Below are 7,474 nucleotides of genomic sequence, written 5' to 3' on the forward strand. Positions count from 1 at the left end.
AGGGAACAAGGAGGTGTCCAATATAAAGCAAAAATCATATTAGAGGACTCTAAAGTAGCTGGAGAACAAGTTCTAAGGGACACAGAACATCACATGGAGTCTCTGAGTGAATGCTTGCTGAAGACTAAGGATAGATCTTCTCCAAGCCTGGGAGCCCAAAGGTATGGTGGTCACCTGGAACTGGGAAAGACGAGTGAACCCGAAATTGGTGCTCACTTGGAGGATGAGTCCAAAGGAGCTTTGAGGAACCTGGTTTATGGTGATAAGCTAAAGGCCTCCTTAGAAATCTTGGAAGGAGGAAGAAATCAAAAATGTACTTTCTCATCTGAAGTGGAGAAAACCACAGAAGACCTTACAGAACACCTTAAAAGTCTGCAGACTGAACAGGCATCCTTGCAGTCAGAAAATGCACAGCTGCAAAGTGAGAATGAGACCCTACAGGAGAACTTTAAAGTCATGATGGAACGCTATCAAGAAAATATGATGAAACTGCACAGGAAATTAAGAGTGGAGGAAAACTACCGTGTGGAGCAAGAGGAGAAACTTTCCAAAGTCGAAGAAAAGATGAGCCATACAATAAAAGAGCTGGAGACCTACCGAAAGAGAGCCCAATATCTTGAAGAACAATTGCAGAGTACCATTCGTTCCTGTCTGGGGAAGATTATTTCCTCTGAGAAAGAAGCAGATGCTAGTGAGTTGGCAGCTCGGATTGCTGAAAGAAACCTCAGTTATTTCAGGAAGCAAAATGCACGCAACAGACAGAAATTAACTGAGAAGGAGCTTAGATTTGAATTTGTAGAAAAAGATCCCTATGATGCACTGGATGTTTCCAACTCAGCAATGGGCAGAAAGCCTTCTCCAAATGGGCCCTCACCAATAGGTCACCCTTCATCTGAAAGGAGACCTCCTCATTTTGAAAAGAGTGGTCCACTCACACTCTCAGCTTTCACTCCAGTGGGAGGAGGAAGAGGGTCAAGGGGCCCTGGAGAATCCTCTGGACCATGCGACTAGCAGTAAAGGAAGAGAATCCAGCTGTCATAAGTTCACTGATTTTCAGAGAGCACCTTCTCAGACTGGGCCCCTCTCTCCTCCAGGGGAACAGGCCAGCAGGCTGATGATCCCTCCGCCAGGCCAACCATATTCTTCTGATGCACGTCTTCCTCTACAAAGGCAAATTAGGTTTTACTCAAATTGTGGTAGAGCATCGGGACCAGCAGAACACAGAATTCCTAATATGCCTCCTTTGGACTCTGATGTGCCTGACTCACCTCTCCATGCTGAAAACCAAGCAACCAGCTCTGACTCTGTGTTGGCACCTTTCCCTCCAGTCAGAGGTGCCTTGTTTCCAGTTGACCCAAGGAGTCAGTTCATGAGAAGAGGACCTTTTTTTTCCTCCACCTCTCCCAGGAAACTTGTCTGGGAACCTGGAGATTATTTTCCACCTGACCCGCCACCCACTCCATTTCCAATGCGAAGTGTCTATGCAGGGAGGGGGTTTTCCTCACAAAATCTTCCCCCAAGAGCTGGAATTCAGCCCTCTTCACCCCCATTCTGAAAGTACAAGTGAGTTGCCTCAAGGGTTCCTTCCACCTGCAAATGAGCCTGTTACTCAACATCCAGAACCAAACAAGAAACCTCATGCTGTTGCTCTCTCTTCAAATGTAATTTGACTTATCTCTCATTTTTAGTTTTTAAGTAACTGCTTTTAGTTCAGTAATTGACTATACTTTGGCTCCAATTGAAGCTCAATGAAACAATAATTCTTAAGATAGTATTTTGTAAATAAAGGTGGTTTACGTAGGAATCTTATGACTAAATTATTCCTATTTTATGTTATTCCAGAGAACAGCATTTAATCTGATGAAGCCACTCTTACATAAACAAGAATGGGAGTTCTAGGTACTTGTAATCTAGCTGATGGAAATATCTTTTAAACTCCCAACAAAGAAGTGTATTTAGTATGACTGTAGCAATTGTAAAGTGACTTTAGGCTTAATGAAAAAGTGTCACTGATTTAGAGACTGGTTGGGCATTTCAGCTAGTTTTTCCATATCAGAATAACTAGAGCATGGGAGGACTAAAGGAGAGAACACAACTAAACATGTCAAGGAAACAGGAGATCTCAACTACAAAGAAAAATGAAGACCTCTTTTTTATATTGGTTGCTTAAAACCTTACATAGCTCTTGAGATACCATATTTCCTACATTAGATTCAAGTGAGTTATGAACTTCCATTTTGACCCCATATACAGATTGCACAATCACATTGTTTACACATCCACGTTTTTACAAAATGCCATGTTAGTAACTGTTGTATTCTGCTACCTTTTCTAGCCTCTACTATCCCCCCTCTCCTGCCCTCCCATCTTCTCTCTCTATCCCGTCTGCTGTAAGTTAACGTTTGGGAATTGGAAACCACACTTTAAACTCACTCTCCTCCCCTTTTTCCCTTCTGTCAAATTACTCATCATCTTCTTCTATTTCTCCTCCTCCTCCTCCTCTTCCTCCTCCTCCTTATACCTTTAATTCATTCATCATACACTCATGCATTGGTTCATTCATTCCTTTCACATATGGTGTTGGGGATCCAACTCAGGACCTTTGAAAGTGTGAAGCCAGCACTCTTGTGCTGAGCCAAAACCCCAGCACCTGTCTTTTTGATTTTATGACTGTTTATATGAAATTCAGAATCGCATTCTGCTATGGTTCACTGATAGGTGGATTGACCTAGTCCTTGTTTTCTGGGAGACTTTTGGAAAATATACATGAATTATTAGGAGGTTGAAATGAAGAAACAAAGAGGAAATTCCCCGATTTCTTATTCTTGGATTCCATACTCTGACTCTGCCTACCTACTGTAAAAACTTTTAAACTCTTACTCCCCATTTCTATATCATTGCCAACAAGTGAACGTTCACTGCCCTACAACAAACCAGAGAACTCACATTGAACCATGTTTCCCCAGTAGAGACCAAGACACAATACTTATTAAAAAAATACCCTAGTTATGAATTAGTAGGTAAAGCTTTATTTGAGTGTTAAATGTGCTCTAATCATGTGTTTGTGTGTTTGCTGATGTGTGTGGTGTGTGTGTGTGTGTGTGCTTCTGTGTAAAACAAGCACTGAGGTGTAAAATAAATGCAGGATTGCAACGGCCTTCTTAAAAATAAGAAGCAACTTTATCATATTTGAAGCCCAGTGAAGAATCTGCCTGATACTTAACCTACAATTAATTGAAATGTGAAAACTTCAGGCCTAGAAAAACAAAGCCAACATACATACTGAATCTAATCAGTCTGTCTCACCTGTTTTCTAATCACTCCTTTAAATAAACCTAAATTGCCATCATAAAACATCAGTTGTATATCATCAGATATAACTGAACTGTCCATTAGTAGGTAGAACAATATAATGGGAATCAGAGTGCACATTCCGGTTTGAACTCAATCTAGGTAACATGGATTCATCTCTGTGTAATAGGCCTGCTTCTGGAAAACACAATGTAGAGCTCCAAAAGCAGAACGATTCTTTCAGAATACCATGTTATGTTTGTAAATAGATAGACAGATAGATATACAGGAATCAAAAATCTGAAAACGGTCTGGGAGTGTACATTTCAATAACTTACAATGTCAGTAGAGGGGGATTAATAGCAGATCAAGAAGACTGTGTCTGCATGCGAAACGGTTCAATTTTTGAAAGAGTTTTTTAAATGAAAATGGACAAAAAATTGAAAGGGTTACAGTAAGTGTTGAGGAGTGACTTGGCAAAAGGAGCACAGAGGTGAGAAAGAATTAAGTAGAGTTCAATAGAACCAGGTATAATTTCTGTACACATGACTCCATGAACAGGAGCAAAGGGGACACTTAAAGAAATCATAGGACTAAGGAGAGATCAGGATTAGGAGGGTTTGTACTAGTCTAGAAATGCTGACCTGAAAACCAATTAAGTTTTCAACTCCTTCTTTGGAGGAACATAAGCTGTGCCGTGCTTTTCAAAAATGACTTGTCATAACTGATTTATGCCCATGTTAGCAACTCTTCTGAAATTACTTTGAAAGTAGACTAATGTGAGAGTTTCTCTTTAGAGATAATTCAAGTTACTTGCATAGGAAGTGGCAGCAGGTCTGGGGATGTTGTAGCTCAGTGGCAGTGACCTTGCCTAGCTTGGGGCTGGCCTGCCATGGACTTTCACCCCAAACACTTGCAAGAAAAGAAAAAGGAGCGAAGGGAGAGAGAAAGTTGGAAGGGAGGAAGGCAAAGTTGGAGGGATGCAGGGAGGTAGAAAAGAAGGAAGAAGAAAAGGAGAAAACCCAGGAAGGGAGGAAGGAAGCAAGGAAGGTAGGAAATAGGGAGAGCACAAGGGCAGGGAAAGGACTGAGTCACTCAAACAAAAGGCAAGGGACACAAAGACCAATATAGGCCATAAAAGCTGTTTGAACAGTTTAGTCAGCTTTAGAATTTGAGTGACATCAAACTGAATGTTATTATGACTGGATGGAATCTTCCTACTAACCCCGCCTTGGCCTGGCCTAAACCAAATCAAGGGGTGGGTGGCATGGAGAGGAATTCTCTCTGGCTGGAGTGGGAGGGACCTAAACCTGTGGCACATGAGGATGCACTGGGTAGGGAAGCGGACAAGACTCCCCTGATGGGCAGTTGAGCACAACAAGGCTCCTGGGAGCCTTTGATCATGGCTCCCACTGCCATACGCCCACCACCCACCATACGCTCAGCCCCTGAAGGGGATCACAGTGGTCTGCTCCGTTGCCTGGTGCAGGTTGGAGTTCCTGACCAAACACCTGAGTGTCCACAGCCTGTGTTGGCCTGCCTGGGCAGGCTGTGGTTGTGGTGGCAAGAGCCAAAGCTGTCTTGGCGTGATGGAGGAGCCAAGGGCTGCCTCTCAGCCATCCTAGTGGGTGGTTCTGGAAGAAGCACCCAGGTTGTGGCAGCATTGTCCGAAGACATGAAGCCAGGCCATCCTCCTTACGGCTTTCCTTGGGAGTTGGTGATGTGTACAGCTCTTGGATTTTTTGCTGTTCTCTCACTTTTCTGGAGAGGTTTTCAGTCGGTTCGTAGCAGGCTTTACGTGGGAAGAGAAAAAAGGCTGGCTCTAAATCTTGCTGGACTTATTGAGGCAAAATGTGGACTTCTTGAAAAAGTGAGCCTTGTTGAAAAAGAACATGAAGGCTTAGAATCATCTTTAAAGGATTGCAGGTTTGAGAAGGGTTCAAGAGAAGCACAACAGCTGGAGGCAACCGACGAAAAGCTGCATAGGCCCGAATCCAGCCATGGCGTTGAAATGCTCTTTCTAGAAGTAGAGCTCAAAGCACAGAAGGCTCAACATGGTCAACAGGATGAAACGATGGCGCATCTATCAAGAAGGATACAGTCCCTCCAAGGTGAATCTGAATCCCTGAGATCACAAATAGCTGAAGCTAAAACAAACTGGAGACTCTTTCAAGTGAATGAGGAAGAACTGAAGCTGGCAATCAAAGAGGTTTTGAATGAAGGATCCCTACTTCCGCCAACGCAGAGACCAACAATACAAGGAGAAGCTGAAGCACAGAGGGAACAAGGAGGTGTCCAATATAAAGCAAAAATCATATTAGAGGACTCTAAAGTAGCTGGAGAACAAGTTCTAAGGGACACAGAACATCACATGGAGTCTCTGAGTGAATGCTTGCTGAAGACTAAGGATAGATCTTCTCCAAGCCTGGGAGCCCAAAGGTATGGTGGTCACCTGGAACTGGGAAAGACGAGTGAACCCGAAATTGGTGCTCACTTGGAGGATGAGTCCAAAGGAGCTTTGAGGAACCTGGTTTATGGTGATAAGCTAAAGGCCTCCTTAGAAATCTTGGAAGGAGGAAGAAATCAAAAATGTACTTTCTCATCTGAAGTGGAGAAAACCACAGAAGACCTTACAGAACACCTTAAAAGTCTGCAGACTGAACAGGCATCCTTGCAGTCAGAAAATGCACAGCTGCAAAGTGAGAATGAGACCCTACAGGAGAACTTTAAAGTCATGATGGAACGCTATCAAGAAAATATGATGAAACTGCACAGGAAATTAAGAGTGGAGGAAAACTACCGTGTGGAGCAACAGGAGAAACTTTCCAAAGTCGACGAAAAGATGAGCCATACAATAAAAGAGCTGGAGACCTACCGAAAGAGAGCCCAATATCTTGAAGAACAATTGCAGAGTACCATTCGTTCCTGTCTGGGGAAGATTATTTCCTCTGAGAAAGAAGCAGATGCTAGTGAGTTGGCAGCTCGGATTGCTGAAAGAAACCTCAGTTATTTCAGGAAGCAAAATGCACGCAACAGACAGAAATTAACTGAGAAGGAGCTTAGATTTGAACTTGTAGAAAAAGATCCCTATGATGCACTGGATGTTTCCAACTCAGCAATGGGCAGAAAGCCTTCTCCAAATGGGCCCTCACCAATAGGTCACCCTTCATCTGAAAGGAGACCTCCTCATTTTGAAAAGAGTGGTCCACTCACACTCTCAGCTTTCACTCCAGTGGGAGGAGGAAGAGGGTCAAGGGGCCCTGGAGAATCCTCTGGACCATGCGACTAGCAGTAAAGGAAGAGAATCCAGCTGTCATAAGTTCACTGATTTTCAGAGAGCACCTTCTCAGACTGGGCCCCTCTCTCCTCCAGGGGAACAGGCCAGCAGGCTGATGATCCCTCCGCCAGGCCAACCATATTCTTCTGATGCACGTCTTCCTCTACAAAGGCAAGATAGGTTTTACTCAAATTGTGGTAGAGCATCGGGACCAGCAGAACACAGAATTCCTAATATGCCTCCTTTGGACTCTGATGTGCCTGACTCACCTCTCCATGCTGAAAACCAAGCAACCGGCTCTGACTCTGTGTTGGCACCTTTCCCTCCAGTCAGAGGTGCCTTGTTTCCAGTTGACCCAAGGAGTCAGTTCATGAGAAGAGGACCTTTTTTTTTCCTCCACCTCTCCCAGGAAACTTGTCTGGGAACCTGGAGATTATTTTCCACCTGACCCGCCACCCACTCCATTTCCAATGCGAAGTGTCTATGCAGGGAGGGGGTTTTCCTCACAAAATCTTCCCCCAAGAGCTGGAATTCAGCCCTCTTCACCCCCATTCTGAAAGTACAAGTGAGTTGCCTCAAGGGTTCCTTCCACCTGCAAATGAGCCTGTTACTCAACATCCAGAACCAAACAAGAAACCTCATGCTGTTGCTCTCTCTTCAAATGTAATTTGACTTATCTCTCATTTTTAGTTTTTAAGTAACTGCTTTTAGTTCAGTAATTGACTATACTTTGGCTCCAATTGAAGCTCAATGAAACAATAATTCTTAAGATAGTATTTTGTAAATAAAGGTGGTTTACGTAGGAATCTTATGACTAAATTATTCCTATTTTATGTTATTCCAGAGAACAGCATTTAATCTGATGAAGCCACTCTTACATAAACAAGAATGGGAGTTCTAGGTACT

This window comes from Callospermophilus lateralis, unplaced genomic scaffold (genome assembly GCF_048772815.1).
Source record: "Callospermophilus lateralis isolate mCalLat2 unplaced genomic scaffold, mCalLat2.hap1 Scaffold_83, whole genome shotgun sequence".
Lineage (NCBI taxonomy): Eukaryota > Metazoa > Chordata > Mammalia > Rodentia > Sciuridae > Callospermophilus > Callospermophilus lateralis.